The sequence below is a fragment of the Balaenoptera borealis genome (genome assembly GCF_965194805.1).
Source record: "Balaenoptera borealis genome assembly, chromosome: 9".
In the NCBI taxonomy this organism is placed as follows: Eukaryota; Metazoa; Chordata; class Mammalia; order Artiodactyla; family Balaenopteridae; genus Balaenoptera; species Balaenoptera borealis.
In genome coordinates, this window is record NC_138873.1 from 4,894,788 (window position 1) to 4,921,160 (window position 26,373).

At 40.8% G+C, this 26,373-nt stretch overlaps 1 long non-coding RNA gene across 1 annotated transcript in view; it reads right to left on the bottom strand.

Annotated features, from left to right (window-relative positions):
• Nucleotides 1-26,373, bottom strand: part of LOC309634521 — a 170,735-nt gene extending 144,362 nt beyond the window's left edge. The window contains exon 1 of the long non-coding RNA XR_014248174.1: nt 25,378-26,373. This is a non-coding gene — a long non-coding RNA (uncharacterized lncRNA). The remainder of the gene's footprint in view (nt 1-25,377) is intronic.

The window sequence follows — 26,373 nt, forward strand, 5'->3', positions numbered from 1 at the left end:
GTTAATCTGTACTGCAAGTTTGATTTTCAAATACTGCATTTTCTTAAAATAGGGCACACCCTGCAATGAGATGACAGCTGAACAATACAGATTATTCTGCAAAGATAGAAAACAAGGGATCAGCATGTAATTGGGTGTAGCTTTGGTTTCTGTATTTCGAGGAATGTTTTGGGTCTGGAAAGAATCCAGAGATGAGGTAGCTACAATGGTTAACTTAATGGAAACTAAGACCCTTGAGAAAACTTTAGCAGATTCAAGCTTACTGTACTTGGAACAAAGGAAGCTAAGGTTCTACTTGTTCCCTGTCTTCAAAAATATACAATAAAGGAAAAAGGTTTACAGTGAAATATGAAGTAAACAAGAAGAATGCAAAATATTATTATGACTATGTAAGAATAAGTATAAATAAGAGCAAAGAATACACAGAAAATGCAATGATGAAATCAGTGGATACACTGGGAAGGTTATGGATAAAATGTGTTTCTGTTTAAAACGTCCTTTAATGTTATTACATTACATTGCTTTGTGTAAAATAATTTATATAACAGTGTAATACAGTAATAGTATAATAATGTTATATGTAATATACTTAAGTTAGAGGGGAAAAAAAGTGAGGCAGTTTAGATAAATGTGTTTAAGCAGCCACAGACAAGAAAATTTAAGAGGAAAGAGAAAAAATGATTCTTTTCAAATCATCTCCCTTCCTGACTCTTCTCTGCTGCTGCTTCTACCCCTTTAGCCTCAAGGATCCTAACATTATTACTCCCCTGTGTCATCTGGAGACATTATGCACTTTGATTTATTGATGGATTCAACAAAGATTAGTTGATCACCTATACACACCAGGCTCCTGCTAGTAACCAGGGATGCAACTGGAGGAAACCCCATCTTCCCTGCCCTCCCTGACTTACTATGTTTAGAGAGATGATTGTCATACAGTATGATAAGTGCAGAGAAGACAGCCAAAGAAGATGCAGACAGAGACATTTTTACAGAAGGGGTGCTGAACCCATATTTGTGGGGTTGAGGAAGGCTTTCAGATGGAAATGACACTGGGTGGGTGAAGGGGGTATGTTGGGAGGGAGACTCAAAGTAAGAATGACTGTAATGTTCAAAGAACTGACGTTGAAGAAGGAGAGGAGACCTCCAGACACACCTGGAGAGGTGGGAAGCTACCAGGCCATGCAGGACATCATCAGCCTTACTACTGAGTTTGACCCTAAACAAGCTCTTGGAGGGTTCTGAGCAGGAGAATGACGCCATGAGAGCTGCCTTTCGGAAAGATGAGTCCAGTTGCTAAGCAGAGAACAGATTAGAGGAGAGAAATACAGGTGCCGGGTAAAGAGGACATTCCAACAAATGCAGCAAAGATGCTTTCAGCAGAGGGGATGGAAAGAAGGGGCCAGAATGAAGAGGAACCTGAGAGGTAGAAAACTGGATTTGGGGAATGGTTGACTGTGGAGAGGAAGATGGTGGGAATCCAGGAGGGTCACATATTCTTCTGAAACAGCCAAAGAGAACTGAATTCCTTGAATTCAAGAAGAGCCCATGACAACAATTTCTGGCTGGTAGATGAAGGCGGGAATGAAGGGGACTTTGAGATGCTGGGTCAGGAAGCATGGGCTCAGCGAGGCAACAGGTACGAACGAGCAGGTGCGAGTGGGCAGCATGAAACCAATTCAAGCTTTGCCTCAGTCACCAACTGCAGACCCATCCTCGGGATGCTACATGGAGCTCCTGTGTCCCAGGCCCCTCCAGCCTAGAGAAGGAAACACAGGGGACGAGGAGCAAGAGCCATCAGCATCCTGGTTCTTAGCTGCCAGAGTGGACTGACAGGCAGAGCGTACCTATGCACCGCCCTTCCCCCACCAAAGCTCACAACTCCCTTTGGCCATGATTAAAATGCTCTCTCTGCATCCTTCAGGGACACTCTTCGCTTTAGCATGTATGTATTTGATGCCTACTCCGTTCGAGAGCCTGGAGATGCCAAGATAACTGTGATCTGTCCCTAAGGAGTCCCTGGTCCAGGAGGAGGCTTAGACCAATGGGGTAACAATAACACATGAGTAGTCAACACAGCACGAGATGGGAGGCCAGTGAAAGTCCCAGGATGGAAATGCCCGAGCCAAGTCTTCTAGGGCAGTCTTGGCAGGAGTGACATAGAAAAGGGGGGGAAAGTTCCCAAGTAAGAGCTGCAGACTGTGCAAAGCCATAGGAGCCAGAGAACTGGAAGTGAGCATGGAGATGAGGAGATGAGGTCCCCTCATCCGGAAGTTGGGGCAAGAGGAGCAGGGAGCCCTGGGAGGTGAGATTGAGAGCTAAGTATAGGGCAGGGCATGGATGTCCTTGACTTTCCCCATAGGCTGCTGGAACTTCATTCTACCTTAGAGAGGAACGGAAGGAGCTTTAAAGCAATGCAAGAAAATGTTCAGATGTGCATCTTTCAAAGGTTGCTGTCACTTTTTCTATTTCTACACATGGTCAAATATAAAGATATTGGTGAAAATTACAGAATGTTTTTAAAATATGACAAAGGCCTTCTTAATTCTGGGACTGAACATTAAGAAATATTATGAAATAACTTTTCCTAGACCTTTATTTTGTGATTATAGTCAATGGGTAATATATGTACATGCTTCATTCTAAAGGTACAAGATCGGAGTTGATAAAACCTAGTCTTCCTTCCACATCCAGACCACCATTGCTTCCAGTTTCTTATGAGTAATTTCAAAGAAATAGTCAGCTTTCTCTCTCTCTCCCTCTCCCTCTCACACACACACACACACACACACACACACTTTCTTACACAGATAGTAACACATGAAAAATCCTGCTCTGTCACCTCTTTCATGTAACATTTCCTGGAGATCATACTTATAGAGCTGCTTCTTTCTTTTTAACAAATGCTTAATTTTCTCGTATGTGGATGTTTCATTAGCCAGTTTCCTATTTTCCTATTGATGGACCTCTAGTCTGACAACATTCTTTCGCTACCATAAAAAAACTGTTGTAGTAAATATCCTTGTACATGTGTTATTTTGTGTAAGTATGAGAATGTGTGTAGGATAAATTCCTGGAAGTTGGGACTGCTACTCTTAGTTCCTAGAATGCATGCATATTTTTAATGTTGATAGACATGACCTATTTGTCCTTTATAAGGGTTATAAAAATAAATACTCCCCAAAGCAATTAGTGCCCATCTCTCTACATCATTGCAAAATGCTTGTGACACCAAACTTCATGGTCATTGCCAATTTGAAAAATGTTACTTCTTTTTAGACTTAATTTGAATATTTCTGATGAGTGAGGTTGAACATCTTTTCCTATGTTTAAGGGCTGCTTGATTTTTTTCACTGTGACAGATTGTATTCTTGGCCCATTTTTCCAATGGGCTGTTGATAACCTTCTTATAGATTTGTAGGGCTTCTTCGTGTATTAAAGAAATTAAGTTCTTTGTGACATGTTACAATAACTTTTTTATTTTTGATTTTGATTTTGATTTCATGTGTGATTTTTTTTTTTTTTTAATTTTTATTTATTTTTAATTTATGGCTATGTTGGGTCTTCGTTTCTGTGCGAGGGCTTTCTCTAGTTGTGGCAAGTGGGAGCCACTCTTCATCGCTGTGCGTGGGCCTCTCACTATCGCGGCCTCTCTTGTTGCGGAGCACAGGCTCCAGACACGCAGGCTCAGTAATTGTGGCTCACGGGCCCAGCTGCTTCGCGGCATGTGGGATCTTCCCAGACCAGGGCTTGAACTCGTGTCCCCTGCATTAGCAGGCAGATTCTCAACCACTGCGCCACCAGGGAAGCCCCATGTGTGATGTTTTTGCCATACATAATTTTCTTTAGTTTTATGTAACCAGATTTATCAGTCCTTTTTGTTTTGTATATAGCTTGTGGATTTGGGGTCAAATTTATAAAATTTTCCTGTGGCAAGATTATTTGTTAAAAGATTTTCCCATGAAACCTTTTAACAATTTTTATAATTTTATTATTGTCATATAACTTTTTTTCATTAGGAACTTATTTGGATGGAAAATAGGAAATTCAACTTTAATTTTTTCCAGATGTTGTACTATAACTGTTCCAATGCTATTTTATTGAATGTGAACATTTTCCCCATTGGTTTGAAATCTCATTTTATAATATACAAAATATCTAGAGTGCTTGGGCCTATTTTGGTTACACTGATTGATCTATGTATACAGTAAACCATATTATTTTAAATATAGGGAGTATGCCCCCTCTTTATTCTCTAATTTCAAAATTTGTGTGGTTATTTTTCCATAGAAGCTTTAAAATCAGTTTTAAAAACATAAAATCTATGTTTGTCTTGTTTGATGCTTTTTGCCCCAAAGTCTGATACAAAACCATGACCTCTGGATTTATTGTTGTTTGCATCTGCTAGGTTTTTACTTATTCTTTTATTTTAACATTTCTGATATTCTTCATTTTAGCTATGTCCCCTGAACATGTTCTTCTCTTTGTCACACTGAATGCTGCTTTTGCAGAGTCTAAGTCCAGTATGAAGGTTTTATTCTCAGAGATATTTTTGCTTAGGTCACAAAGAACCTTTCTTTCTTTCTTTCTTTCTTTCTTTCTTTCTTTCTTTCTTTCTTTCTTTAATTTTATTATTTCCTTTTTTTTTTTAGTTCCAATAAACTTCCTCAGATGTATCTAGTGAATCAATTTGTATCAATTTCTCCTGGAATTCCACTTGCCCTTTCTACTCTGTAGACTTTAGTTTTATTTTATTTATGAAATCTGTTCTTGCTTTTAATCTTTAAATATTTTTTTCTATTCTATTATTTTGTTATACTCCTGTAGGTACCCCAATTATTTATATGTTGAATATCATGTGTCTTCCAATCCTGTCTTTTTTCTCTCTTATTGCTTTTTTTTTTTAACATTTTATATTATCCTTTGTGACTTTCAACAAAATCTTCATTATGGTAATAGTTTTATTTTTCTTTTCATTTCTTACCTAAAGCTCTCACAGTTCATATTTCTCTCCTTTCACACCACCCTTTCTTCCCTCAGTTCTCATATCTCTGCTTTCTGCTCTAGTTTTATAGAGGTTATTGCTTAGATTTTTTTATTCTTGTTTTTGCTTTTATTTTTAAATCCATGGGTATTTTGGGTCATAATTTTAATCTGCTTTATGACAACATTTTATTTCTTATCTGCCATTTGTTTTTCCATTTGCCTTTATCTCTGTCTCTTATAACATCTTTGCATAGGCATATGTTGTATTCTAATTCATGAGTCCACCCCAAACCAGTTCATCACAGAAGGACCATGAGGCCGGGCTCTGCCATCGGCTGGTTGGAATTCTCTTTATGACACATCATGAGTTCTTTTAGCTTTTGGTTCTCCTTTCACAGCTGAGATCTACAACAAACCATTTCCTGAACATGTGGCCTGTCTTCATGATTTCTCATTCATTCCCATCTTCCTTGATTTCCCTTTATGCAAGTAATTTGGAGAAGCTCCTTTCCCCTGAGACAGGGTGTTTGGATTTGCCTCTCCCAGAGCTCTTTATGCCTTGGAGAACCACACTGTACCTGCAATCTGCCCTCAGGGTGTCTTCACCTCACTTACTCCTGAACCCGTCTCTGACCTTCAATGTACTCCCTTATATATTGTGTTTTAGGTTACTCAAATCTCACAGTTTCTCCAGAGTTGGGGCATGCATGTATGTTTCTTACTGCCCTCATGGGATTTTTTTTCTTAAAGAGAGGAGGCAAGACCTCTTTACTCCTTCATCTAATAAAGGGAAGTCCCCTTCCCATCCTACACAAGTCTTCTCCAAAAGTTGTCTAACTTAAATACTTAGCCTTCCACTCAACAAACACATAGTTAGACAATCAGGCGTTGCACGGGTGCTATGGCTATTACCTGCACAGATATGAAAGCTATGCTGCTGGTACCTCAGATGAGACCGAAGGGATTATTGGATGGGCTCTGGTTTTAGCTGGTAAAGCCTGAAATGACAGGAGACTTTTGGATTCGTGTCCAAAGTCATACCCCATAGAAGTCAACAGCTGAATTTCAACAAATCCATATATGATCAAAATCTTGTCCTGGAGCCAGCAATTTACTTTGGTTTAAAATCTAAGCCCCAGGCAACAGCTGTTTCTGACCCTCACACTAGCATGGAGACTTTCTCACAAATGACCCTCACAGCTGGGAGTTTCAGTCTATTCTTTCAAACCAGTTGTTCCCTAAAACATTTGTCCTGTCTGCCCAGCATTTTCCAGAGCTGGACCAGTATTGCAGCAGTCTGTTGTCACATCCTGTAGCACAGGTCAGCTGCCAGCTCAGGGCCAGCAGTGAATCTGAGGCCGGGCCCAAATGGTATCGACTTACTTGCAGCTGTCCTTACCAGAGCCCAATAGGCCCTCAGCATAATTCCCCTACGTGTTTATAAAAACCTTTCTTTCTATGATATTGTGGGAACACACACTAGGCTATCTGCCTTCTTGTGTACAACTCTGAGAGCAGGGAAATAATCTCAGAGTCCAAACAGACTACGCAAAATTGATTTATCATTAAGGTTAAAAAGTTTAAAATTAGACAGGAAGTAACATGCTTTTACAGAATACCCTGTAAAATACCCTGTCCTTACAGTATCTAAGGATCTGGAAGGGCTTTGCAAGTATCAAACATTCTCCTGCTTTAGTATGCCCACGGTGGCTGAATCGCTAAAAGTTGCGAATATTCTCATTTGAAAAACAAAGAAACAGGGTAATTGATTACCTCAAGTGGAAAAGAGAAAAGCAAAGGATATTATGCAAGTGTTTTTGGACAATCAGCTATTTCAACACAAAGGGAGAGAGAGGTTCTTGATCAGGTGAGCCCTGATAAGTAAGGGTGACCTTCACCGAGGGAAATCTATTCAGTTTATCCAATAGTTAATAATAAAAAGTCATCTCACCTAAGAAGGTGCATGGTAAGCAAAATGAGGCTTTTCATGGAAGCTCCATAAATTGGGAACACTATTTTGACTCAAGTTTAATTTGATGAGGACCACATATAATATGCATTTTTTTCTTTTCATGCATATGTTTTTCTTCCAAACTTCTTAAAGATACTATTTTTTTAAGTATTACTCAAACTCGAAACCTCTTAAAGTTTAAAACAATGTGAAGAAGACTCCCAGTGTCAAATGCCTTTTTCATTTAAAAAGAAAAAAACTCCCAAGGCTTCTAAAAGAGTCACTAAACTGTGTGAATGTGCTTGAAGCTAAAACAAAACCCATATAAATGGGTGCACCAGAAAAGACAAGAGATTCTGAGGGTAGCTAAAAATTATTTCTGAAACTAATAGGAGTAAACGATCTGATGAAAAGTATTCTTACTGACCTCAACTCAGCTCAGGACATTAGGAACCAAATTAGGAGCCAACTCCATAAATAAACTACTAATTATTTTTGAAAGAGGAAGTGTGACAGATGCAAATGGCACAGATTCACATGAGGCAACATCTTTTGTTCAGAGTTTCTGAGAGAAAAGTAAAAATCATCCTCCTGATAATAGTATCTTTGGCGACTATCATTTAACAAAGATATCATCTTTCTTTATGTAAAATCTTAGGAATCACTTTTTCCCTTTTCATGTGAAAGCATGTAGGATAATGATCTGCACTTGATCTGACTCTCAAATGGTACCTTCCCCTTCCTAAGGCAGCGATGTGGGGACAAACTCTCTGATTTACTCTGGTTTTGCACATAGTAGGACGTTCATGCATGGTTGCTGGGAATGGCTTGAATGGTGATGATGAAACAGCAGAGCTGTTTCAAGGTCAGCTTTGAAGCACAAGAGGGAAGCCCTCATGCGGGAAACAGATGGACCCAACTGGCCCCCACTTCCTGGTACCCAGGGGCTTGGGTCATCCCCTCTTCCTTGGGTGTGGCTGGACCTCTATCTGGCTTGTAACAAACAGAACATGACAGAAGCAATGAGACGCCCCTTCGGAGGTCAAAGACGATGGATTCCATTTCTGTTGCTCTCGCTTGTCTTCTCTTACGTGACTCACTCAGGGAAGCCACCGCCATATTGGGAGGCAGCCCCATGGGGAGGCCCAGCCACGCGAGGTTGGAAACAGGTCCTCCTGTGGAGCCCTGAGATGACTGTGGCCCTGGCCATCACCCTGATGGACACATTCAGAGAGACCCTGAGCCAGAATGACCCAGCCGAGCTGCTCCCGGATTCCTGCGCCACAGAAACTGTGAGAATAAATACGTGTTGTTTCCAGCCTTTAAATTGTGGAGTAATTTGTTAGGAGGAATGGAGAACAAATATGCGTGCCTTTAAGGAGAATGCTTCTCCAGGGGGCCAACAAAGGACAGCACACTCCAGCTGCTTCAAGGCGATTAGAAACATTGCTTTAGATGTTTTACCCTTCACAACGACTGTATCAAATTCTAAATTATGAACAATTATGTTCTCAGGACCTTCAGGAACCAACTGAAAAATGGGAAAGTCTAGACTTTTGGGTGAGATTTGAAGCATCACTAAGACTTTCAACGTTAATTAACATAAACAGCTCAGGCTCTTCCTCCCAAAGTACCAGGAATTGTCAATCTGCCCGTCACCCTCCTGGGTGCACTAGGTCACAACCTTGGGTCCCTCTGCTTCCCCTCCCCCCCCACCCCATGCCATCAGTCACAAACCTTCAAATCTGCGTCACGTTTGGCTCTGCCCTTCAGGTCTGTAATTGCCAGATTCTCACAGCTTCCATCAGGGCTTGCCACAAAGACCCCCAGCATCTCCTACCAAGCTTCGTACTGCAAGGTTACCCTCAGACCAGCTTCTCGGTAACCGTCATTTCGCCCTAGTAAACATGAGAATGACTCCATTCCGGTGAGTCCTCTGACTGTCCCAAACCCCATCTGGCCCATTCAAGTCCCCATGCATTCCTCCTGCTCTTCCCCTTGTGTGACATGCCCTGTGGCCTCCTTCTTACTAACACACAGCCGTGTTCATCCTCAAGACTCAAATCCAAACAGAATGCCTTGGAGAAACTTCCTTCCCTCCCAGACCCACGCACGCTTTGCATCTCCTTGGACCTGGAGGTGTAGACAAGCACCATGGGTCATATGTGTGATATTTCTTCTTTTCTTTTCTTTTTTTTAATTTTAATTTTTTTTTTTTTTTGGCCGTGTCAGGTCTTTAGTTGCGGCACGCAGGACCTTCACTGAGGCACACGGGATCTCTTGTCTCAGGGCACGGGCTCTTCATTGTGGTGCACGGGTTTCTCTCTGGGTGTGGCGTGTGGGTTCTCTCTCTCTAGTTGTGGCGCGCAGGCTCCAGGGCACGTGGGCTCAGTAGTTGTGGCACGCAGGCTCTCTAGTTGAGGTGCGTGAGCTCAGTAGTTGTGGCGTGCAGGCTTAATGGCCCCACGGCCTGTGGAATCTTAGTTCCCTGACCAGGGATCGAACCCACATCCCCTGCATTGGAGGGAGGATTCTTTACCACTGGACCACCAGGGAAGTCCCTCTTCTTCTCTTTTCAACTCACCTGAAAACTTGCTGATTCCAGCACCCCAGCCTTCTTTTGTTCCCACCCTATTTCCTAACAAAAACTGCAGACTCTGGGCGTCAGATGAAGAGAACAGATGAACAATATTATCGCCTGGGCATTCCTTATGTGCCCGGTAATTGTAAGTGTAACTTCTTTAATCCTCACTGCAATCTCAGATGTATTTTTGCATCTGCATTTAACACATGGGAAAATAACATGGGTAAGTTGTCCAAGTTCATCCTTCTGGTAAGTGGTTGAGCAGGAATATGAATGTAGGTCTGGAGACTGTCAAGTCTGTGCTCTTCACACTTGCTGCACCAACCCCAGTGCAAAGTCGAGGAGCTAACTGCACTTAAATCAGCGTGTGCTGCCATGATGAAAGAGTGGGGAGGGTAGGCACAGAGGTTAAGAGCAGGCAGTGTGGGCACGACCTGCTGGCATCCAGATCTCACCTTCACCTCTTCTGCAGGCAAGTCCGTCAGCTCTCCTGAGACATAATTCCCCTCTTACAAGGAGGACGGTTATAGTAGTAAGTCCCGGGTGATTGTGAGAATTCAAGGCGCTAATGCGCATACAGTGATCAGCACGGAAGAAATGGCAGCAGAGCTTTTTTGGTCTTGGCTCTTCCCCCCAACCTCTCCCAGCAGCAGCTTTACCAACACACATAAATTCTGTGATTTTCCAGGGATAAATTTTTTAGCACGCCCAACATTTTATTAGTTTTTATTTGTGAGTTTCTAGAATTTTTTTCCTGCTTATCGTATGTACTGTATACAATGAAGTAAAAACTAGAACTCAGTAGGTGTTCTGTAGGAGTTGTTCCACATGTAGATGTATTTCTGATGTATTTGTGGGGAGGAAGGTGATCTCCGCGTCTTACTCTTCCGCCATCTTGAAGTTATTTGTAGTGAGGTGGATGGACCTAGAGACTGTCATACAGAGTGAAGTAAGTCAGAAAGAGAAAAACAAATACCGTATGCTAACACACATATATGGAATCTAAAAAAAAAAGAAAAAAGAAAAAAAATGATCAGAAGAACCTAGGGGCAAGACGGGAATAAAGATGTAGACCTACTAGAGAATGGACTTGAGGATACGAGGAGGGGGAAGGGTAAGCTGGGACGAAGTGAGAGAGTGGCATGGACATATATACACTACCAAATGTAAAGTAGATAGCTAGTGGGAAGCAGCCGCATAGCACAGGGAGATCAGCTCGGTGCTTTGTGACCACCTAGAGGGGTGGGATAGGGAGGGTGGGAGGGAGAGAGACACAAGAGGGAAGAGATATGGGGATATATGTATATGTATAACTGATTCACTTTGTTATAAAGCAGAAAGTAACACACTATTGTAAAGCAATTATACTCCAATAAAGATATTAAAAAAAAAAAAAAAAAAACACAACTCATACAGTCAGAATCTTCCCAACCACTAAGCTGTGTGGACCAATTCAAGCTCTTAAGAGCAACAGGCATTTTCAAATCACAGAAAAATTGCATTTTATTCCTGCTAAGACAAAACACACAATGGCAGTATTTTTCAAGATAGATAACAGAGAATAGATAGATGAGAGAGGGAGAGAGAGAAAGAGAGAGAGAGAGAATAGTCTTTAGCCACCAACAAGGAAATGCAGACAGACATAAAGCAATAGCAGTTTTGGAGCTAGACGCATCCCTTGGTTTCATCAAGTCTCTGCCCCATCCCACCTGACCCAATTTTACACCTGAGAAAACTGAGCCTGTGGGAAATTGACTGTCCTGTTCACATACATAGTGACAGATGGGCCCTTAAAGTCTCTTCCCGTCACCTGCAATGGGGTTTCTCCCACTGCACCCATCCTGCTCCCTCTGTCTCTTAGGTATAAACTGAGGTCATTTGTTAGCTATTTATATGACCTCATCATTGCAATACTCTACTCCCTACTTTCTTCTGATTCCTCTTTCTGTACAAGAGTATCTCACTCTTCATCATCTACTCTTCCACCCACAAAACTAACTCTCAAACATGTATTTCATGGGCACCTCCCAGTAGCAGATTATTCTTTGCTAGCCACGCATCACTGTTCCTCAGACGGGATGCACAGCCCGTGGGTGGGGGGTTCCCGGCTCCGGCTGGCTGCTATTCCATTCCCAAAGCTCCAAGAACAGAAGGGACCAGATAACAGTGTTCGCTAGGCTGTCTCTCCACACACAGAGCCCTCCCACCAGCTCCTGGTCCAGCTGTGCGCTGTGTTGCCTACTTCTGCTCTCATCCATCCTTGCTCCTCTCATCGCCATCACCACCTCAGTCCCCACCCTCCTTTGCTTCCTCATATCTTATAAGGTCTAGGGGACCCCAGGAAATCATATATGAAAGAGCTTGAGATTTATTACCATGTTTCAACAGGTTTCTCTCTACCTCTGAACATATTCTCTTTTGATCCTTTTCTTTTCACTTAACGTCCTTTTATATGCGGTCTCTCTAATCCCTCTCTCTGCACACTATCATAGCTGACTCTGTGTCTAGTTTCATTTCTGTGCTGTCACTTGCACACAGTTGCAGCATTTGGTTGCAGGGACAGCTGGACATGGTAGCCGGTGACGTGATTCTTATTTTTATTAACTCGTCCTAATGGCTTAGTGGATTTAGCAACACTACTTGAGCACTGGGTGCCACAAAAGCTTCTGAAAAAATATCGACATAAATCTTCGATAAAATGCCATTCTGAGCATAGGAAATAAAACAGACAATAAGTCTACTGCCCCACTTGAAAATTTCAGAGGTTTGGGAACGGACTTATTTCCCAAAAAAGATCCTTCCCACTGTACGTGCTGCATCTTAGAAACACAACATCCCTAGTGCTGAGATAGAGTCCACGCTAAACCAGGAGTCCGTAAACTTTATCTGCAAAGCCCCAGATGGTAAATATTTTGGGCTTTGTGGGCTGTAAGGTCTCTGTTGCAACTACTCCAGTCTATTGTTGCAGCGTCCACAGCATGTAAACCAATGGGCCTGCCTGCGTCCTGATAAACTTTGTTTACAGAGACAGGCGGTGGTCAGATTTCACCTGCAGGCTGTAGATTGTAGGCCCCAGCTCGAAACCAATCCCCTGTTATAATCAGTGGGAGCCACAGCCTCGAGAGAGCTGCACTTGCCTGAACACCGTGTTCCATAGGTATGGGAAACGCACTCACTTACGTGTTCAGATGAAGTTTCAGTCTCAAGGATAAGACCCTGTCGAAGTTATTGGAGATTAAATTTGAAAAGAATATAAAAAAGGAGCAATGGGGGAAAGACTCAGCACAGAGTCTGAGCTGTAGAAATGCCACACCCACCACTGTGTCAATAGCCTGCTGAACTTGGATTACAGAAGAGTTCGTTAGATAACTTCAAAAAAAGGGCAACTTATAAAGAGATGTAGATATGTTCTTTATCCATTCATCCGATGATGGACACTTAGGTTGCTTCCATGTCCTGGCTATTGTAAATAGAGCTGCAATGAGCATTTTGGTACATGACTCTTCTTGAATTATGGATAAAGAAGATGTGGCACATATATACAATGGAATAGTACTCAGCCATAAAAAGAAATGAAATTGAGTTATTTGTAGTGAGGTGGATGGAGTTAGAGTCTGTCATACAGAGTGAAGTAAGTCAGAAAGAGAAAAACAAATACCATATGCTAACACATATATATGGAATCTAAGGGGAAAAGAAAGAAAAAAAAAAGGTCATGAAGAACCTAGTGGCAAGATGGGAATAAAGACACAGACCTACTAGAGAATGGACTTGAGGATATGCGGAGGGGGAGGGGTGAGATGTGACAGGGTGAGAGAGTGTCATGGACATATATACACTACCAAATGTAAAATAGATAGCTAGTGGGAAGCAGCCGCATAGCACAGGGAGATCAGCTCAGTGCTCTGTGACCACCTAGAGGGGTGGGATAGGGAGGGTGGGAGGGAGGGAGATGCAAGAGGGAAGAGATATGGGAACATATGTATATGTATAACTGATTCACTTTGTTATAAAGCAGAAACTAACACACCATTGTAATGCAATTATACTCCAATAAAGATGTTAAAAAAAAAAAAAAGAGATGTAGATATGGAAGCCAGCCCTCAATGATAAAAAGCCAAATAGATGAAAACAAGTAAGAAATACCTGGATGCCTGACGACTTTTAATTGCCTTCTCTGGGGCTGCTTCCCCAGGTCACATACCTTTGGAAAGTCATCCTCTCGTCAGCCTCCTCCATCATTATCACCTTCATCCTCATTCTTTTCCTCATTCTCACCTTCATTCTCATCGTCCTCCTCATCATCCTTGTCATCGGTATTTCTAAAAGTTGCCCTTCATTAAAACACTGCTTTCTGCACCTTATGTGTAACATTTGACTAATCTTCACAACATCCTTGTGAGACAGAGATACATGTCATTCTCATTCTGCAAACTAGGAAGCTGAGACCCAGTGGTTAGTAACCTGACAGTAGTCACATAACTAGAAAGTTGCAGAGCCCAGTTTCAAATCCAGGCCTCCGCCATCCAAAACCCATTCTCTTAACTAAAAAACTAAAACATTGCCCATTTCCTTTGCAATACGGCGTGTGAATGCTGCTCAGAGATGCTCATGACTAAAATCCCTATCACCATCTGGGCCCATCGTGAGCGTTTTATTGGTACCACAAGTAACTGTAGATTCGAAAGGGCACCAGCAACTTCACCCTTGCCGATCCCCTTCTGCAGAGGTGAAGGGTTAACAAGCTCACCCATGGTGCCCGGAGCGGAAGCATTTAGTGAGTAGCTGGGGAGACCTAGTGCCCTTAAGCTTTTAATGCATATGTATGGCATCACCCTCGCTAGCCTCCTGCATTTGTTTTTGTGTGGGTTTTTTTCTCTACAAGGAGACTGTGGAAGAAGCCAGCTGGAAGTCACACAGGCTTCAGCCTGGACTGTGTGTCTTCTCAGAAATAGCCCTGGTACAAAACAGAATCTGCTCCTAAGAGATTACAAAGATGGGGTTCTTCATAGACCAGAAGGAATAAAATTAAATTAAATCAAAAATTGCAAAAAGACTATCCATCACCTGGAATTTACAGTGGGCTAGGTTTCCTCAGTCAACAAAAGCCTTGCTAAGTACCACTGATCTTCCTTGCAGCCAGTAGTGGTTACGAATGGATCACGATGGGAAGCAAAGCAGAAACACACCTCGTTTGTCATAAGGGGGCTTTTATTCTACTGCGATGCCTTTTAAAATTAGAGGGGCCTGGCTGCATTTCAAAGAGGAATGAATCTCTTATCTGGCTAGACCTACCACACTGGGTGTAACAGACTTTGTTCTCTGAAGTTCCCCAAAGTGCAGAATGATGCTTTAAGGTCATGAGTGAGCTTGGCATTGAATTAAGAGGGCAAACCTGAATAAAAAGGTAGAGTGTTCGCTTCTTACACAGACGATCACTTCTCTACATGACAGCTCTACTTGTGAATGCACCACACTAAAGAGGAAATACCACAGAAAAATATTTTTCTGGGCAAGACAAATAGAAGATGTAAAACCAATTCAGAGTGAGACTGCATTCATGAAGCGATGCAGTTAGTCATTTTCATTTGCTCTCAGAAAAATGAGCATAACCAGGTCCACCCGTCTCTCTCTCAGGTTTTCAGTATAAACTACCTCACTGCATGTGAATTGCTCAACATGATCCAAATATGCAATTTGCAGAGACCTGACTACAAAAATTATTTTAAGAAAAATTTTAGACTCATGACTTGAAATATAAAGATTTATAAGTACAGGATAATTTAAGGTTTGTGGCTGCTTCATTTTAGAAGACTTTGTCTTGAATTTCTGTTGTTAATAAGGGGGCAAAGTACCATTTGAGTATCATGAAAAAGTATTCTGATAGACCTAAACAATAGAGTTTTTGCATACATTATGAATTTGAGTTTGAAATTATAAATTGTAGAGTCAGGGCAGAGCTGTTTTTCTGCTCACCCCTTTATCACCAGTACCTAGCACAGTGACTGCCCCTAGTAGAAGTTTAATAAATATTTTTTAAAATAAGTACATGAAAGGAAGTAAAGAAAAAGAGAGAGAGAGGAAGAAGGAAAGAAAGAAGAAGGGAAGAAACTAGTCAGTTTGAAATTATCATATGTTCAAACAATTAACAATTACTATGTCAAACCACATAGTATGTGACACACTAACAATATAATTCTTCTGTCATAGATATGCTTCATAAGAAAAGACAAGCAGGTATGGGTAGAAAGAATTCTTATATTGAAACTTGGTAATTGAGGGCAGAACTGTGATGTTCTTTACAAAGTATAAATACCAGTATGTTCAGGTATCTGCTGCCCTCCCACCCACAGTCCAGCCCCCAAGCAGAAGAATCATAACATTATGATCTGGTTCAGCCTAATGAGAACAAGAAAAGAATGCTGGAGAACAGTGTATTCACCAAAAGAAAAGCCACTAATAGATTTCCTAGATGGAGGAAGTTGGAATTCTTCAATAAATATGTTTTTCTCCTCATCTATAAGTATCCAGGGTACAATTTTTCTAGGAAAGTCAGAATAAATGCTTGATTCTTTTCATTTATTTACTATTTTTTGAAACAGAGTTTGGTTTACTAGCATCTTTCAGTGGTGACCAATTAATTGTTTTGATTTTTGCATCATTACAAACTCATTGATATAAATACATTTATTGTGCATCAGTCCATTGCAGATATTATTAGTATTGATGTTCAAAATATCTAATCTTTTGCTGGTGGGAGCTTCTTCAAGTTATCTCCTTAGTGTTTTCAACATGATAGTGTGGACTTTGATGTTGAAGCCCATCTTGTATGTTTTCCCCTTCCCCTACCCCTGACCTGGAATCAGGCTTTTCTCCAAAAATTCATGGCTCCTTTTAGAAGGAAAAGGTATTTAGAGACCACAATCTGGGCTGTAGAGGTGTTCATTATTACTAGATTGCACATTGTTTCCAGGCCTTTTCAGTGAACAGAGCCAAGAGAAAAATAGAATTTTAATATATAAAATCCATCATGAGTCCATAATGATATTTCAAATCAAATTCAAGACCCCATGGATTTTGATTTACTCCTTCTTTCTTATTCCTTCTTTTTTTATTACAAACATTTTTTGTTCTCAATGCACTGGGAATTGGAAATTTTATCATTGTGTAATAATTCACAGTTTTTGATGTCTGATATTAATATTGCTGTAACAATTTTCATTTGGTTATCATTTGCCTGGTTTATCTTTTACATCTTTTATTTTTGAAAATCTCCAAGTTTTTATATTTTGGAATTATCTTTTGTAAATAGTATTTATATTAGGAACTAACTTTTTCTTTTCTTAATTATATTTGTCATATAACTGGTGAGGTTAATCCATTTATATTAATTATGATTATTGATAAAGCACAACTGATTTCTACCACCTAATTGCAGGCTTTCTATTTGCCTTATTTTTCCCTCCTCTTACTTTATTTGTAATGAAATTTTTAAATCTCTTTGGCTATTTTTAAATCTTCTATTTGTCTTTGGTATTATGTAGTACTGTCTGTGTCTGGATTTCTTTTCTTTTATCTTTCTTTTATTAGTGTACAGTTTTCTTCCAGTATCTGTGGATTTGTATCTTTGATGAGTTCTGAAAAATTATTAGTTATTATCTTTTCAATATTGTCTTTCCTCAGTTGTCTCTATTCCTCCTTCAAACTAATTAGACATAAGTTATCTCTTCTCATTCTATTCTCCATGCTTCTTAATCTCTCTTTCAAATTTCCCTATTCTTTTTATATAGGCTACATCCTAGGTAATTTCTTCAGGTATATTTTCTAGTTCATGAATTGTTTCTTCATGTATATCTAAATTTCTCTTTAACTCACTCACTGAGTCTTTAATTTTAAGATTTATATTTTTTATTCCTGAAAGTTCTACATGGTTCCTTTCATTTTTCATATATGATTGGTCAGTTTTGTAACTTTTATTTTCTGTTCATTGTTATTATATATTTGTTTAATTGATTTTAACCATTTCACTTGTAGCTATTCTATACTCTGCATATGATAATACCAATATTTTAAAACTTGAGGTTTTACATATGGCGTTTGTTGGTTTGGCTTATTTTTTATGGTGGTTTATATATTTTCTTTGGGATATTATTTATTCGTGAACACTTATTTTATTTAACTTAACCTGTAGTGATTCCAGGACCTGAACTGGTAATGCTTCCAGCCTAGCTTAACCTGTGGTCATTCTAGTTGCTATTAAGAGAACTCCATGTGGGAGTTAGGGGTTTTATTTCCCCAACTTTCACAGTCTCAGGTCTTTTCTCTGCATAGTGGTGGTGATCTAAGCATCTGATCTCAAGTTCACCTCCCAAACATTTGTTTATTATTCACTGCTCTCTCCTATAGTCTTAGATCCCTTTTCTTTCAGTTTTTTCAATCTTATTTAATCTTATTTATATCCGAATAAAGATTGAGTGCTAGTGAGTTCAGGGTTACATCAAAAGTTAAGGTTATTGTCATATATCCAGGATCTAGTTTTTTACATCAAATGTTTCTTCAAATTATCTATTCTGATATATTGCCAGAAGCAGGAGACCCAATCTGCAAAATGAGATTTTTTAACATGAAATTAAATTATTGGAAAGATATCAACAGCTCAGGTTACCCCACTTTGGTTTACACAGAATTATACAAATAATTGAAACAATGAACAGAAAAAAAAAATCATTACGGTAAAAATAAGAGTGGAGTTTCTTTACCAGTCTATTTTTTTTTTTTTTTTGTAATTCTCAGAGCTGTCAAGACAGCATGGGATAGAACTGTTTCCTAACCAAGAACATGTGTTATACATAGTTACATAAGCAAAAATCTAGAAATAAGCATTAACCTTAAAACACCCTTAAGTTTAGAAAACATTTTAAATAAAATCTACATTAATATTACTGATATTAAATAATAATTATTGATATTAGGGTTTATAAAGTGCTTTTGTATCAGTATCTCACTTGATCATCATGACTTTCTGAAGGAGTGAACACTGTTTTTCTCCTCAGCTTATTGATGGAAAATTGAGAGCCCGTGAGATCAAGTAACCCACTGAAGGTCACATAGTGACAGAGTTGGGACACGAAGCCAAGAGTACTGACTCCATTTCCTGGGTTCTTTCCACTACATTGTCTTGAAGAAGATTTTTTAAATGTTAATTGAATTAACCTAGATGGCAAAGATTCTCCTGTCCTCTGGAAACTTAGAATTTTAAAAGTGGCCATCAAAAAAAAAAAAAAAGGTAACGAAATGATAAAATATATACATAATTACCTACACAGCAATGAATCTTGCAAACCAAACTTGACAAGAACAGAAATCATAGGTGGATGTGGCCATCACTTTATATTCATATTCTAACCAAAAGCAAAGCAATGAAACTGGTCAGGATAAGGTTCATGCAAGTACAATATTAAAACGTTTATAAATCATCAGAAGCTGACATCATCCTTAGCTTTTGAGCTCCATTTCATAAGCTATATTACTAATTATGGTGAGAAGCTAATAGAAAACACACCTACAAGAAAGCCACAGTCAGTATGACTAAGATTGGAAGGTCCCAAACCCTAAATCATGTATGTCCTCAGAAGACTCTATTTGATTCTGTGATCATTGTTTCTTCTACCATCCCAAATCCTAGAGGAATCTAAGGGCCCTGCTATGCACCCTCTGGTTGCCTCTGAGAAAATAACACTTAGCTGGGCCCAGAGCCTACTCTCTCATTGTCCCACTCATCACCAAGGACTAGAGAAGATTCCCCTGTGAGGCTCTCCCTGGTACTATCTGGAATCTCTAAATAGCTCTGAGACTCAGGAAACCAATCTATGTCACAGTGTGCCAAATGCTGGAAATCCAACCACCTTCACCATGGACTCTGGCCCATGATCAATAGACAAGTACCATCCTAATGCCATATAAAAATTAAAAAACTGATGGTTAGTTCCACTGGGGGAGGCTAAAGTGACCAGTGTAGAAACACAATACAGCATAAGGATCTACTGTTCAGTCCTAGTCGGGGGCAATCAGTATTTACCTTAGTAAAGGCACCTAGCTTACATATTAGGTTCAGAGCTTGCTGGGCCCCTGGGAGAATTGTCTGACACCACTTACCTGACAACTTCCACTTGAAGAATATCATCTTCAGATACAAGTGGTAGAAAAACAAAGACTTCCCAGGTTACAGTGTGAGTCAAAGGAACCACTGGACCAGAACTTAACTGATAAACAATGACACCTACTTCAGAGGAGCTTAGAGACTAAGAAAAGAATGTTTACAATCTGCTCGTCCCATGTTGCAGCCATTCTAAGTTATTTTCTACGCTACTGTTTAGATCCCTAGGACCCCTGAATTGTTAAAGGCACTTTCACTACAAACTCATGGAAATATATTGAATAAGTTTTGCTAAACATTACTGTATATATAGCAGTGGGCATACTACATGAAAACCACTCAAGAAATATACTGAAACATTGAAAAAATAGCAAAGTACGCACTTACGGGTTCATACACTTGTGGTTTACAAATTTAGTATCAATAAAGAAAGGTTTAAAATTGAAACGTCAGCTGTCCAGAAACTCAGGCGTGTCTATAACAACCGCGCAAGCCCAGTGGGCTTCCGCTCAGGATCGTCTGGGCAATGGCAGAGCTAAACGTGGTGGAAATGCAGTGCTTCACAGATACACCCAGCTACCATGTGCAAATCTGCAATGGTTCCAAGACTCGTCCCCAAAGTCACGTATATTTATTCCACGCATAAATTAGGGACTGGATTCCCATAATTTGGCCCAGTGCCCCTGCAAATTGCTGCTTCTTTGTCATTCATAATGTCACAGCTGTTCTTGTCAGAAGGAGGACGAAGAACAGAAAGACAATCCATTTAGGCTTCATCCCTTGCTCTTCCTTTTAAGAAGGAAAGGAGAAAAAGGAGCCGTTGCTTTTCGTACGCTTGTTCACGTGCTCTTGTCCGTACATGATACGCTCTCACATCAGCCCGGCTCTTGACACCACGCAGCCACAGAGAATGATCTAAACCAAGGGTCTGCTCACACCCTCTGATGGAGAAAGACCTGGCCGTTTACCCCTCGAAGTGCTGCACTTACGGCAAGCTGGTAAAGTGGCTAGTACAATTTTCTAGCCTGAGCTAAACAGGGAGAAGCAGAGTGGATCACAGGCTCTTAATGGCTGAACACAAACAAGCCTGTTAGGAATGAAGTGCAGTTGCTTTTACCAAACCTTTCCAGATCTGCACTTTGGTGCAAGATTTCAGCTTTTCTTCCATCTCCCTTATGCTCTATGCCTTGCTCCCTCCAGAGTGCCTGTTCTGGCCCTACTTCCTTAAGGAACGCCTGGCTGATGAGAGAGACTTCAGAACTGCTTGAACAACTAAACAATTGTATCCCACCCTTCCTGAAGCCAACGAGGATGTTTGCAAAAACCCAAACAGCCTGGGGAGGTGTCAGGAAGCGAACCAAGGAAGGCATGCTGTTTATAGGCCAGAAACATTGCAGAGATTCTATTCTGGTTTGCTTGTTTGGATTGCAACGGGAATTCAGCCCCTCCCAGGGAAACGCTGACAGTCTACAGGCTATCATTCAGAGAGACTCCCTCCTTCATGTCTGGCCGCAAGCCTCAGGGGGCCCAAGAAAGAAGACAAATGATGAAAGGATGGCAGAAATCATTTCTCACCTAGTATAGGGTAAAAGAGAAACAAGGAAAAATTTAGAATAGACTTCACAAACTCTCTAACATATTGGGACTTGCCAAATGCTTTGCCTACTCAGATACTGGAGACTTACTTATTTTGGAAATGTCATAAAGCTTTCATTGCCAGAAAACAAGGAAATATGTTATAGAAAACAACGCGGGAAGCATTTGGTAGCATATGAGATACAGAGAAGCCCAAGAAATAGTCAAAGAACGTTGAAGCTTTCTTGATGAAAGAGTTATATTCCCACTGCAGGATAAAATAGAGAAGTGCATTATGGAGATGAGGCGCTGGATTTTAGAAAGTTTAGAGCTAAGTGATGCCTTAAACATCATCTAGGAGAACTTCCAGGCCTTCAATATTAATCATGCACTGGAGACAGATGATCCCATTTTTCTTTTTTTTTTTAGTAGCTACATGTTTGTTTGTTTTTTTTAATTTATTTATTTTTTTATTTTTATTATTTATGGCTGTGTTGGGTCTTCGTTTCTGTGCGAGGGCTTTCTCTAGTTGTGGCAAGCGGGGGCCACTCTTCATCGCGGTGCGCGGGCCTCTCACTATCGCGGCCTCTCTTGTTGCGGAGCACAGGCTCCAGATGCGCAGGCTCAGTCGTTGTGGCTCACGGGCCCAGTTGCTCCGCGGCATGTGGGATCCTCCCAGACCAGGGCTCGAACCCGTGTCCCCTGCATTGGCAGGCAGATTCTCAACCACTGCGCCACCAGGGAAGCCCCAGATGATCCCATTTAAGCAAACCAATACTCCAAGGGTTAGACTGAATGACACTGAGGAACTCAGAAGTCAGGAGAAAGGGCCCCTGTTTCCTATGCCCAGATAGTAACTGAAGCTGTCGACAGAGGGAGACCCACCAGGTATCAGGAGGAAAGAAGGGGGAGGCTGGAGCCATAGAGTCACAGAGTAGGGGATGCCAACTAGGATAAATCTTATGAAGAATCATTGAAGGTGAGTATTATTTCTGGAGTCCTTTACTTTCCCTCAAGCTAGTTATTATAAGATCATTACAAGAATATCAGTAAACCCCCAAAACTGGACTTTCAACATTACTAAATGACTGTAAGAATTTAGTCTGAAGAAATCATCATCTTAAATGGCCAAGAGTTCAAACTGTTCCTTCCGGGGTCCAAGAATAACCAAAGATGTGCAGTCAGCTATGCCCTCAGCTGGGTTCACCCATGCCTTCTGTTTGGTGGGAGAGCTGAACTTCTCCTTACTTTCCTACTTCCTAGTCACATGCTCCAACCACCTTTCATCCCAGCCACTTTCACCACATTACAAGAGCGTGCTGAACTCTAAAACTGAAGATCTTCCCGTGCACGTGAGATTATCAGATCAGGAGAAAGAGAACTACATTATTATCCACACCTCGGCCTTCATTCTAGTCCCAACCTGCTGAAAGAGGAATAAAGGAAGCCATGTTCCCACTCAACTTTGGCTATCACACCTGGGATCCTCTGCTTTTCATAACCACTTGAGCTCCCGGGGTTCTAGTTTTTGCTTTCAAAGAGGAAAGCAGGAGAAGGAAATATCCAACCCAAAATAGCTGATATCACTGTGAAATAGTGCTCTATAGGAATAAAATAGTTTGAGGATTCTTTAAAAATATCCATTAGGTTCTTACAAAGATGATGTCAAACAATCCTTGGACATATTATTTCGTAGATATGCTGTAGACTAAAACATTTCCCCCTTAAACACTGTACTGGTTCCCCTTCCTCAAATTGGGTTCAGAGAATGGTGTTTTTTCTCCTGTAAGCATTATTAGTTTCTCTCTCAAGTCATGCTTACAATAGTCAAGTCAGAAAAAAAAAAAAAATCATCACAGGTTCAACTTCCTGAGTTGACTTCATGAACTAGTAATATGTCATTGGCTCATCACTAAGTCATAACCAAAATGAACAATGAGCTTCACTTTCCACAGTTTCCTAAGACAGCACACAGCACATCGACAGTGATTTTCAATTCCATAGGATGTGACTTAAGTCCAGACCAGTGGTATTCAACTTCCGCAGAGCCTTTTGTATTAAAAACAATGAATTTCCTTACACATCTAAATGTTCAGACATGAATAAGCTGACAAAGTATATTTGTACCTTACAGTTGTTATGGGCTAAATGGTATTCTCCCAAAATTCATACGTTGAAGCCCTAACCCCCAGTTATTCAGAATGGAGATGGAGTCTTTAAAGAGGTGATTAAGTTAATATGAGGCCTTTAAGGTGGGCACTCATCTAATATGACTGCTGTTCTTATAAAAAGAGGCAATTAAGATACAGACAGAGAGAGACAGCAGACACCGTGCACAGAGGGATGAGCATGTGGAGAGGCAGCAAGAGGACGGCCAAGGAGAGAGGCCTCAGGGGAAACCAACCCCGCTGGCACCTTGATCTTGGACTTCCAGCCTCCAGAAGTGTGAGAAAATAAATGTCTGTTGTTTTAGCCACCCAATCTGTGGCCTTTCGTTATGACAGCTGGAACAAACTAATACACTAGTCATCTCGTGTACGTAAGAAGAATGTTTGGAAATTTTCAGATTCCATCAATCAAATTCAATGGGATGGCTGGACCACACTGATTTTATCTTGCCAGATTGTTTCATGTTGATCCTTAAGGGAACACAGACCTTCCAACTAAGTGCCTTCCAACTAAGTGGCCTGGAAATATCGAAAAGATTTGTTAACTGGACTTCTCAAGGAAAGTGGAGGCCGGAAGCTAGTTTACCCCCTCAACTCAAATTAAAATTGAAATGAGAGAAATTGATCCTCGAGCACTTCATTCCTCTTTCCCCTTTGTCTCTCTTCCTTTCTTCCTCCATGATCTTATCTGTAAAAGGAATGTTATAAACCCTATAATAAGCTATCATAAGAATGGGTGAATTAGTATACTTGCATGCTTCTCAAATGACAGAGGATAATAAAATACAGTGGGCTGGGCTTCAAGAGGAGAGGGAGGAGGTAAAGGAGGAAGAAGAGAGTTAATATTTACAGAGATCTTACTACGTGCCAAATACTGTCCTGGGTCCTCGACATGGATCGTCTGTCTCATTAAAATCTCATAATAATCCTGTGGAGTGGGTGGTATTATTAATTTTTCTTTACAAATGCATTTACTAGTATTCAGAAAGTAAACATGAATATTTACTACTATTCATAATTTGCTGCCCAGTTCACACTGCTAGCAAACAAAAAATCTGGGGGTAAGGAGACTCACAGACCCAAGTTCTAAACTACCACGGTCTGTCCAAAGTTTGATTTTTCTTATTCTAGCTAATAAAGTCATGCTAATTTTGCATAGTAATTTGATACTTGTGTAAATATACAACAGAGAGAGAAGTTATTAATGTATGTGAGTATGTGTAGCCTTTTTCTTTTTCAATTGGATAGGCAAATAACAGCTGGCAGAAGAAAAGGACTTTTTAAAAAAACCAGGAAGGCAGAGGAGAAGAGTATCTGTCCACTGCGGTGAAGCACTGCGTCGGCAAGTATCAGATGGTACAGAATTTTGAGGGACTGAAGATGAAAAACAAAGAGAGACAAGAGTTTCAGGGAGCAGTTGCTCCGCGTGGAGGATATTAACAGTGGCAGAAATGGCAGAAATAAATTTGAGTTTTTTTCCTGTACATTGAGAATCTACTCTCTCTACCTACCCCTCTCCCCGATGTTACCCCTCTCCCGGATATTTTCTTGATAAGTAAAGTGAAATACTTGAATGACTTTAAGTTCTTTTTTTATCTCAGCTGATAATGAGAAAATATTGGCCACAAGGTTCCCAGTTACGCTTGGGTAATATTTTCCACATTATTTTCTAGGCTTGACATTCGAAAGCCAAGTTGGAGTCCGTTGTTATGCTTTGTTTTCCATTTGTTACCCTATACCTGACCAAGAGTATGTTTTGACTCACAAGCTTTACCAGCACAAGATTATTGGACGAATGATGGAAAGGAGCAGAAGTGGATGAATTCAAAGCGTGCTGCTCCTCAGCAAACATCCGAGCATTGGAAGGACAGTCTATCAATCAGCAGAGCTTCGGTTATGCTTTGCAGCAAATGGCACCAAATTTTCAGTGCCCAACAAAACCTTAATCTTTACTCACAAGGTCTGATGGATTCTGATGGTGGTTGACTCTCCTACAGGAAGTGGCACAGAATCCAGATTTCTTCAATCCGTGGCCCACGCATTACAGCACAAGCCTTCAGGGTCCGTCAAGCCAGGGGGAGAAAACATGGCGAGTCACACACTGGTTCTGCCACCCAAATTCCAAGGGGCTGAAGGTAGTCTTCCTGCTTCTGAAAAGGGGAAGGAAACTGGAATTATTGTTGGAAACTAGTCACGTCTACCACAAACGTGGCAGAGACCGCAGAGAGATTCGTTTTTCAATTAGAAGGAAAATATGCTGAATAGGACTCAATGTGTCACGCGCTGTAACAGATGTGTGTGATAGAACGTAAGTTCGCTTAACAAGGAGTCTAAACCCTTCCTCGCAATGCTGCAAGCAAATGTTATTCTCCACACGCACCCAAAGTGGCAGTGACGTCAAACACTCTTGGACTCGCTCGAGGCCCTGACAGATCTACCTACCAGGTCCCTCGGGTGTGGGGTAGCTGCTTCAGGACTTGACATCAAGCCAGTTCTGAAGCTGATTCAATAGCCTGATTTCTACTTTAAGCTTGAGAAAATCACAGAACATGCCAGGACATGGCCCAGAGACAAAGGGAGTTTTGAGTCACAGTTGGAGCTTGCCACTGGAAAGGTAGAGGCATGTAAGGTCCTAGAAGCTGAGAAATGCTGCTGCCTGAGGGAGCTGATAAACTCTTATTCAGGCTCATCCGTGGACTCGAAGCACAAAACCTGACTCACTCTGTGAGAGCAGATAAATTAGGTTTCAGGGAGTGGGAGCAGGTAAAACACAGGGGCACAGCTGCCCACATGGAGAATACTGGGAGTGACCAGAGGTGGGGAGAGAGGATCTTTTTTTATCTTTATGGTGAAATAGGATTGTGTTTCTCCATTTGCTGTTTCCTTGAGATACTGGGGAAGCATCCTGATTACTTTTCTTTGCTCTTTTAGGCTTGATTTGACTTTTTTTTTT